At 40.8% G+C, this 9,239-nt stretch overlaps 1 long non-coding RNA gene across 1 annotated transcript; it reads right to left on the minus strand.

Moving 5' to 3' along the window:
* Positions 1-1,434: 1,434 nt before the first annotated feature.
* LOC144984148 (uncharacterized) lies at positions 1,435-2,022 on the minus strand. Its single transcript, XR_013647816.1, has 2 exons — positions 1,694-2,022; positions 1,435-1,614 (listed from the first exon to the last, which is right to left on the minus strand). It is a non-coding gene; the product is annotated as an uncharacterized LOC144984148 (long non-coding RNA).
* Between the last annotated feature and the right edge of the window lie 7,217 nt (positions 2,023-9,239).

Below are 9,239 nucleotides of genomic sequence, written 5' to 3' on the forward strand. Positions count from 1 at the left end.
GAGCATAAAGCCAGGGGAAACCTAAGATGACGGGAGATTGGAGGGATTGAATGACATAGAACTGCATGACTTCATGGTGATTACCAGAGGAAATGAGTTGAACAGCCTTGGTGCGGTGAGTTATGTGAGTGAGGAGCTGGCCTCCCAGACCTGCTGCCTTGACCGGGTGTTCCAAAGGCTCTGTGGGAAGGTCGAGTTCAGACACAAGGTTACAGTCAATGAAACTTTGCTCAGCGCCAGAATCTATGAGGGCTTGGCAAACATGGGTCTTAGCTTGGTTACATAGCTTGACAGGAATGTACAAGAAAGAGTTCTCAGTAGTGAGGGAGTGACCCGCCCGCGGCCTGTCATCTAGCGGGGGGTTCTGGCGTTTAAACGCAACGTACACTGGTGAACAAGGTGACCTAACTGACCACAGTAGAAACATGATCCCTCGTCCCTCCGTCTCCGCCGTTCCTCGGGTGTGAGCTTTGAGTGCCCGATCTGCATAGGCTCCTCACGGGATTGTCCGGCGGCCTCATGAGAAAAGGAACGAGCTGAATCAGCTGTGGCGAGGGGGGGGAGAAAATTAGCCAAAGGTCCTTTATCATGGCGTAGACGCTCAGTCTGGCGTTCCCGGAGACGCACGTCGGACCGCAAGGCCGCGGTGACGAGCTCTTCAAAAGAACTAGCCTCGGGTTGAGAACATAAATGATCTTTAATTGAATCGTTTAGTGACTGGTAGAACACGCCTTTCAGGGCGATGGCCGGCCAACCTGCTTCCACCGCTAGAATCCGAAAGTCTATTAAATGGTCACTCACAGATCTGTTGCGTTGCTTCAAGGCTAGTAGACGACGGGTCGCTTCCTCCTCCTTGCGGGGCTGGTCGAACACCAACCGGAATTCCCCTATGAATCGTTGAAACGGAACTTGGTCAATGGGATTAGCCGTTAGGTAGGCCTGCGCCCATTGTAGCGCTTTACCCCTGAGGGAGTTAACGATGAGTGTAATTTTGCTATGATCTGCGTGGTAGTGTCGTGGAGCCTGCTGGAAAATCAGTTGGCACTGTAGGAGGAAACCCCCGCAGGCCTCCTCGTCTCCCTGGAAGTTCTCGGGTTGAAGCCGGATGTTTTCGTTAGCCGGGCTAACGGTAGCGGGGGCTGAACTTCCGGCGGAAGGAGAGGCGCTGGCTGTGGCGTAGGCGGATCGCTGACCTGTTAGTTCCATCAGGGCCTGAGAAATTCCATCCAGACGTCTGAAAAGGTCCTGTTGTGCGGCGGCCATCTGGTTCAGGGATTCAGCTTGTCGTCCCAGGGCTATGCCTTGATGAGAGACGGCCAAGCGGAGTCCTTCCGGGTCAGCTGGGTCTGGGTGGTGGCCAGTCCGTTCTGTCATAGTGACGATGACAAGGCAGACCCAGATGCTGGAACCCGGAAGTAAACTCAGGCTAGGAGATCAAGTGAAAGAGTTTAATGGATTCACAATCCCAGAGTTCAGGAAAACAGCGTGGACCAGAGGTGAGTATATGTGGCGTGGAAACCAGAGCTTCGCGCCAGAATGTCTTGGGACTTCGTGGCCTGAGCGGAGGAGACGAGGAGAGAACAGGATACCAGCTGCACCCGTGGTGAGGAGGACCTGAAGGAGCACAAAAGAGGTAAGTTCAAGGCTTTAGACCTGAATAGGCGTAACTTAACCTTGAGCCAGACGTAAGCACCGGAGAGTGTATAACGGACTGGCGTCGAATGGTGGGACGGATCTCCTTAAGAAGGACAGCAGGTGATGAGATGATGAGAGGCAGCTGGTTCCAATGAGCAGAGTAGGGAGGGGGAAGGCAACTGACCGAGGCACCGTGACAATACAATCATTTTTTGTAATTAAACCAACAATTGACCTTAATTAAAACAAATTCAAAGATTAAAACAATTCAGGACATGACTGATATAATCACCCTCGAGTGACCTTGATGGAAGCAAACAGCACTGCACATGGCATTTGGAAGAATTAAAATATCGTGATACTTGCTAGCAATTACCTGTACTTTGGCGCCGTTTATTCATTGAAACACAAAAACTTCAAATACTGAATTAAAGTTGTAAAACTGAGGAAGCTTAACCCTCTATGAGTGACTATGTAATATAATCACTAATGTCAACTTTGTAGCTTTGCTCTGACTTTTTCTTGTTTTCTTCCTTATCAGTGTGTGCATGTGTTTAAATTTAAAAACAATCACTCTGCTAAACTGAAGATGTCACTGTGTTTTAAAAGTTGCAAAATCCATTTCATTAGGAAAAGTCTTTTCCTGCTAACAGAATGGTTGAAGAAAATACTTCACTGAATCAGTTGGTTTGTTGAATGTCTTTTGCCCAGCATGCGTTTTCTTTACTATTCATTCTGACTTGGTCATGTGCTGGACCACAGGAGCCTATCTGAGCTACTTTAGACCAAAAACAGGGTGCAGCTTGAACATGTTTCTAGTCCATAGGCTCTGTCACACACACACTCACTTCAAATTTAAAATCACCATTTAAAGTATAGAACATCTCTATTGACTGTTGAAGGAAGCTGGAGTGCATGTAGAAACTCCACATATGTGTGTAGAATTTACAGATCCTGAAAAGACTCAGTCAGAATGTAAAACAGGACCTTCTTGCTGTGAGACGACCTTACCATGCAACCCTGGCCAAGGCCTCTGCAAACCACAAAATGAAGAAGAGACACCAAAACAGTCTGCGTTTAGGTATTCCTAAGTGTATTTATGTCTGTTGATTTTTCAAATACAATAAAAAACAATGAATCTATGGAATTTTATGTACAAATTTTTGCAACAATAAGTGGTTTGAATATATAGCTTCTACTTTAACATTTTAGATGAATTATGGCAGGCTAAGTTTTTCCATTAAGGCAGCAGCATGAAAAATTAGTCATTTTTATTGCGTGTGGCTTCTTGTGTATGAAAGTGTGTTTTGACAGTAAAGGACATCTTGCCTTTTTTATGCTGCACTGAACTGTGGCAGAGCTCAGAATGGCTCAAAGGTCAAAGAAGTGCCATCTAAAATTAATAAGAAAAGGTAGGGGCTGTGTGTGACTTTGGAGTTGTGTGCATGCGAGACAGAAGTGTTATGAGTGAGAGGTTTAATGGCGAACTTCAGCAGATGGCATCATGGGCGCCTTCCCCGCAGCCTGAATTTTACTGTCCGGATATGAAAGCCTTGAGATTATAAATGACTAATGTCGATGGCTGCATATCTCTTTGTGCAAGCATGTCCGTGAGAATGTTTAAGTGAACAAGCTGCTGGGCGTCCTCAGCATCATGACATCACTTCTCTTTGAAGTGGCTGCTGACATCCAAAACTGTTGCTATCCTCAAGCAATACAACTGTATTTGATTGGGGCTCTTGTACAATGTTCTTTTGCTTTTAGCATGGTGAGTAATGGGTGGACTGTGCAGTTTTTCTTTTTTTCTTAAAGAATATCTTAATATATTTGTCTTTTTCCGCTAAATCCTATCGTTTCCATTAGCTGAGGATGATATTTCAGAAAAATTGTGTATTTTGTGTTGCAAGGACCAGATTTGCCCTGGATAGACTTTAGGATCCCCTTGTTCAGAAAAGCATGTTTGCCACAAAAAAAGTCCAAAATGGCAGCCATTGTTGAAGATGGCGACCATCCACCCAATTTTTACAAATTTGTAGCAAGAGGAGGGGACAGGTAGAGGAGAAGATTGAGAGGGTTTTTTTTCCTGGAGAATAAAAGGAATGAAGGTTAGGAGGAAGCGGATTCACCGGGAACCCTGAATGGAAAAGTTGAAAGTAAAAGTAGAAGATTCACCCCAGTCTCAACAATATCCAACAACATAGTTTAGCTTGAGGGGTACCTAAAGCATATCTAGTGTATGTTATATATCATTTAAAAGCATAGATTTTGTGTGTGTGTGTCAGAGGGTACATCCCTGCCAAATTAAATGTTTGTACTACAAGATGCACAACTATTTTAATGACCAGTTTGGGCTGCAAGATGGCACACTGGTTAGCACCCGGCTGGGGGACCTGATATAGAACACCAATGGGGGACCTTTCTGTGTGGAGTCTGCATGTTCTCCTCCTGCAGGCGTGGGTTTTCTCTGGAGACTCCCGCTTACTACCACCATCCAAAAACATGCTTCATAGGTTAATTGGTTACTCCAAATTGACCCAGGTGTGAATGTGTGACGTTTAGGTGTAAAGTTTTGCTGCTTTATTTTCCTTTTCATTCACATACACAGAAGTCCATTTGTCTCATTACGTCATAAACCAGTCATGCACAGAACACTAATGTGTAAACTGTTACATACGCTCCCTCCTCCAGATGAAACGTCCTGTTTCAACATAAAACAACAAAGATGAATGAAAATAGTCTGTTCTATTAGCATGAGAACAAAAAAAAATTCCAAAAAGTGCTCCTCCTGAGATGGAAGCGTCACACAGACGTAGAGATTTTGTCTTTTGTGGAGGAAGAAAGGATTGAAGTGGACAGCTAGGGATAGCGATGGCTTCATCAACGGACTGCAGAGATCCTGCAAGCCACCTATCAATAAATAAAATATTAATAAAATCATAAATCAAACAAATGAGTTTCCAAACATTTGAAAAGTTATCAATAAACATTCAGCTCACCTGTTCAACCAAGTTTAGTCGGTCTGCTCTGCTGCTGCGCGGCGTTCAGTTGATGCTGATCTGTGTGCTCACTTCCACTTTAATCTCGTAAATTTACGACTTTGAATCTCAAAATTATAATTTTTTTTGGTGACCCTAAAACTGCGTCGTAATTTTGCAATTGGAAAATTGCATTTGTTCTTCTTCACAGTGTTTATGCATCATCCTAATAATTTTCTTTTTTTTCTGCCAGATGCAGTTGCTGTGGTAGCTGCTGGAATGTAAAATCAATGTTGTCATATTTCCCTAAGGATCTGTGTAAAAAAATGAGTCCATCACGGCCATGGCTTCAGCATCCTGTCTAATCCTAAATAATACTCTGATCTCGTCACTTGAAGCTAAATTTAAAATTGCTGCATCAGAAGTTGCATAACATTTTTGCTCAGGCTTTTGTCTCCACCCAAGGGTTTGTTTTAATTACAAGTTATAATCTATCAGCACTCAGGACATGAACTTTCTGTTCAGAGCTGAAAAAGATTGTGTTGGAATATTGACGACTTTTTTACAATGCCTAAGGTATCTAAAGATGCTCCAAATGAAAAAGAAATGTGTTCTAATAACAGTTCCCACCTGCATTTAAAAAGTAAATACTCCAACCTTGACACTGGAGTGCTGCACGAATTTCACAACATATTTGAAACAAAATATGGAAATTATAGATGTGATTGGGTAGATGTCTTCAAAAGCAATACTGATTTCTTTTGTAAGGAGCTTTTGTCTGAATCCTATAACATCATTTTGAGAACCTGTGATGCTCTAATGAGTCAAGTGTTAGGGTGATAAAGTTATGAAACAAGAAGACGGGAGACATCCTCTCCCACATCAAAAAGACCTAAACAGGGGTAAACATTTTGCAACATTTTCAAATGGCTTTTTGAAACTTATCAGAAACAAGAAATCCCAGTTGAATAGTAGGCATAGCATTAGAAAGTTGCATAAGCTTGGCTCCTTCACAGTTTTGGCTCTGAATTCTGGGAAGTGCACTTTTTCATCAAAAACATCTTTCAAAAACAAATTAGCAATTCAGACTAAAGTTATGTAGTCGTTCATGATTGCTTGAGCAGACTGCTGGGGCCCCTTGTTTGATAATGTTGCTGGTGGTTGATGACCCTCTACTGTCCCTGACCCTGAGTGAGGGAAACGAGCGCTTCTAGTCAGGCTAACGGACGGATGGACTGACTGAGAACAATAACAGGATCATTTTATGGCAGCTACAGTTCACTGATCTTAATTGTAGTGTACATGGTGTGGCTCACAGCTACATCTCCCCATGTCGATGGGAATTAGAGTTACATAAGTTCAAAGTAGCTTTAATGTTTGACTCTGATGGTCTCAGCTCCTGGTGGTTTCACTTTTATCTGCCTGGTAACTCTCCTTAGCTTGGTTTTTACTGCGGGCAACAGTGAAGCCATTACGCCAGTTAATGTGGGAGGGTTAATAAATACAACAACAAAAACTCAGCAGATGCACAGGTGGCTCAAAGCAATGCTGAGCGCCCACCCGTTTTTCTTTGGAGGAGGTGATGGAGAAATTACACACAAATGCAGGACAATGTAAAAGAACAGAAAAGTTTTGACAGATTTTGTCTCAAAAGAAGCATAAACTGAAACAAATGAATACATGTTAAAGAGCAGGAACAAAATGCTGCATTAACCTGTTGCTGGTTGTTCTATATAGCAAAAAGGAAAATAAAAGTGCATTTGTATAATTAAATCCCTCTAGTTTCAAGTAGATTTAATTTCCTGGATCCTCATCAAGCTGTTGTTTATAAATCCCCTTTGCTTCTGACTATTTTCATTTCACGTCACTGTTATTACATCTGCTTATTCTGTCTTGGCATTAATGTCTTTATTTTTGAATTTCAATAAAGCAGACAATTTTATCTCCATTTTTCCTCCATCACCTCTACTTGAGAAAAAATAGAGAACAGAATGCTTTTCACCTATCTTTACTCCCAAACAGTCACTGAACATTTTTTATGGTGTTATTTATCGTTTAGTGTACTTTAGTGTCATCATCTGCTATTTTTACAGAGCTATGATAAAAAAATCAGTCTTCCATTCTATTCTATTCTTTTCTATTCTATTCTTTTCTTACTCCACCTCAATATTTAGTTGGAGCAATTCAAAGAAATGTATATCTGTACACTTTCCATTTTTCTGTGTGAAAATAACATTTTACAGCAGACTTGTGAAGCATTTTTCAAGCAGGCTGCAAAAAGTGTCAGACCAGAGAATTGCAGGCTGGCTCAAGGCTTAAAAACAGTCAAGCTGCAGAGTTTATGAAACGTGACATCACAAGTAGACTGTTCCTTTAAAGCCCAGCGGCCACAGTGGAGCTGTTTCTCTTAATGCGTGTGATATTCTAGCAAACACTATAAGCTTCTACCACAGAGGTGAGATTTTTTTTTTCAAGGAAAACAATCTCAGATACTTTTTTCTTTCTTTTTTTAATAGATGCTGACAATCTTAGAGAAGAGCAATATAGACAGAGCAACATCTGATGAGTATCAGGTCCTGTTGCAATGATACAGACCGTTGGGACCAAGCAGGACTGGAGGCTCTCTCAGGGCTATGGGAACGGATGAGAACCCTGAAGTGCATGAGTGTTTTCTCTGATTGGTTTCTCAACACAGATAGGTGGGTTCATTGGGCACAGCAGAGGGTGGTGTCCGTAAACATCTTGTCATTAGTAACACATTAGCTCAACAAACTCTGGCTTTGTTGTTGGTCAATTTTTGTAGGTTTGGCTTAAACCCTTGAAGACCAAGTTTTTGACCCACTTTGATGACAATTGTGTTTTTTGATGTTTTTAACACGCTCTTGTCTTTCTCATGATGGAGGACTATATTGAGAAATTTAAGCTTAATATAGCATTTCTGAGTATTAAGTTATTCAAACCATGTGAATCAGGAGGAGACGCAAAAATGCTGTTTGGAAACAGCTTATATGTGTGACTTAGAAGCTGCGACAGTAGGCCACAAGCTCCCTGCTCCATTGTGAAACATTCACTTGCACACAAATAGATGAATGTATACGTTTTTTCTTTCTTCGTCTGAGCTGGCATCTGGCTCAAAACTGTGTCCCTGAATATCTTCAATTTTGCTCGCCATTTTTGTTGCATCGCTGTTAGGTTGGGGGCTAGAGGGACTGTAAGCTAGAAGGAGAGCAAGATGGATGACAAAAAAGGGGTGGCAGGCTTGCTTTGTACCAACAGTCCCACCCAAAACTCATAGACAGATTTCTAATGAACTACTGCTGCTGCAGAAACTAGGTCCTGAAAAACGACACAGGCTTTCAGATTTTGGCTAAAAGACGCATAATTGAAATACTACAGGGAACTTTTTTAAAATAGATCAAAAGATGGTTGGACTGAGACTTTAGGAAAATGTTTTTGATCCACAAAACTTTTGTTCGGTTTTTTTCCTTCTATGCTGTTTAGTCCATTGATGCCATGCAATATTTTCCCTAGTAATGCAAAGTTAGCATATTGCCACAATGATGAAAGCAAAAATCACATTATTTCCATACTTTGAAATAGTCTTAGTCTTATTTCCTTTCAACTTTTTAAAAATATTTTCTTGTCCTGTGCATCAAAAAACTTGCATTTAGGAAAACTAAATTAGCTTTGACAGAAATGACTGCTTTTTTAAACACTTTTTTTTTTTAAAAACTTGTGATTCCTTCAAAACTGAGAAAGTTCATGTTGAAGTAAAAGTTCTGTCTAAGTTTACCTTAAAAAAAAGAAGTTTGGCTTTCTCTCAAATAACTAATCTTTCTATAGGAGAAAAGGAAAAAGTAATGCAATTCACAGATAAGGTTTAATACATCTTCAAGACACCAGGAAAGAAAAAAATTCTATATCCCTGCGCCCATGGAAATCTTTCTGGTGTTATGTTGTGAATTTCATTATCCTTTAAAAAATAGAAACTGTAAGTTGGAAAAACCTGGATTAAACTCCTCCACAACTTTAGTGCTGCTATCATGATTTTCACTGTCACAAACTAAACTTGACATTTTACAACAATGTATGCTGAGTGGAACAGTATTTAACTTGAAGGTGTAATATGCAGTTTTTCCTCTCAGGACAGTGTGCCTAATGCATAATGAAAGCATTTCTGATTTTCCCTCTGGCTCAGCAGTGCTGCACTACTGGCCCTTTGCAAAATTCAACTGCAAACAAGTTTCCTGATAAGACTTCTGCTTTGTGCTGCAGAATTCAATGTGGGTGCAGGGAATATCATAAACTTATGAGTTCAATATTGATCAGACTGGTCAATGATCAGATCTAGAGCTTGTTGGAATAGATTTCTAAAGTTTTCGTGACTTTTATTTTACCTGTACAACTGTGGCAAACTTGAACTTCTCAGGTTGTTAGAATGCTACAGTTTATATTTAAATAAAAAGAACAAGCATCTCTGCGAAGACCATGGAACATTGTGTTTATGCTGCTAATGGAACATATTTAATTGGTTAGAATTTTCCCAAATTACATTACTTTGCACTGTTATTCAGAACAATGCTTTTTGTTTGTTTGTAACTTGAAGTCTCTCAAGAATCTGGTTCAAAT

Source organism: Oryzias latipes, chromosome 15, assembly GCF_053564925.1.
Source record: "Oryzias latipes strain Hd-rR chromosome 15, Olatipes_Hd-rR_3.1".
In the NCBI taxonomy this organism is placed as follows: domain Eukaryota; kingdom Metazoa; phylum Chordata; class Actinopteri; order Beloniformes; family Adrianichthyidae; genus Oryzias; species Oryzias latipes.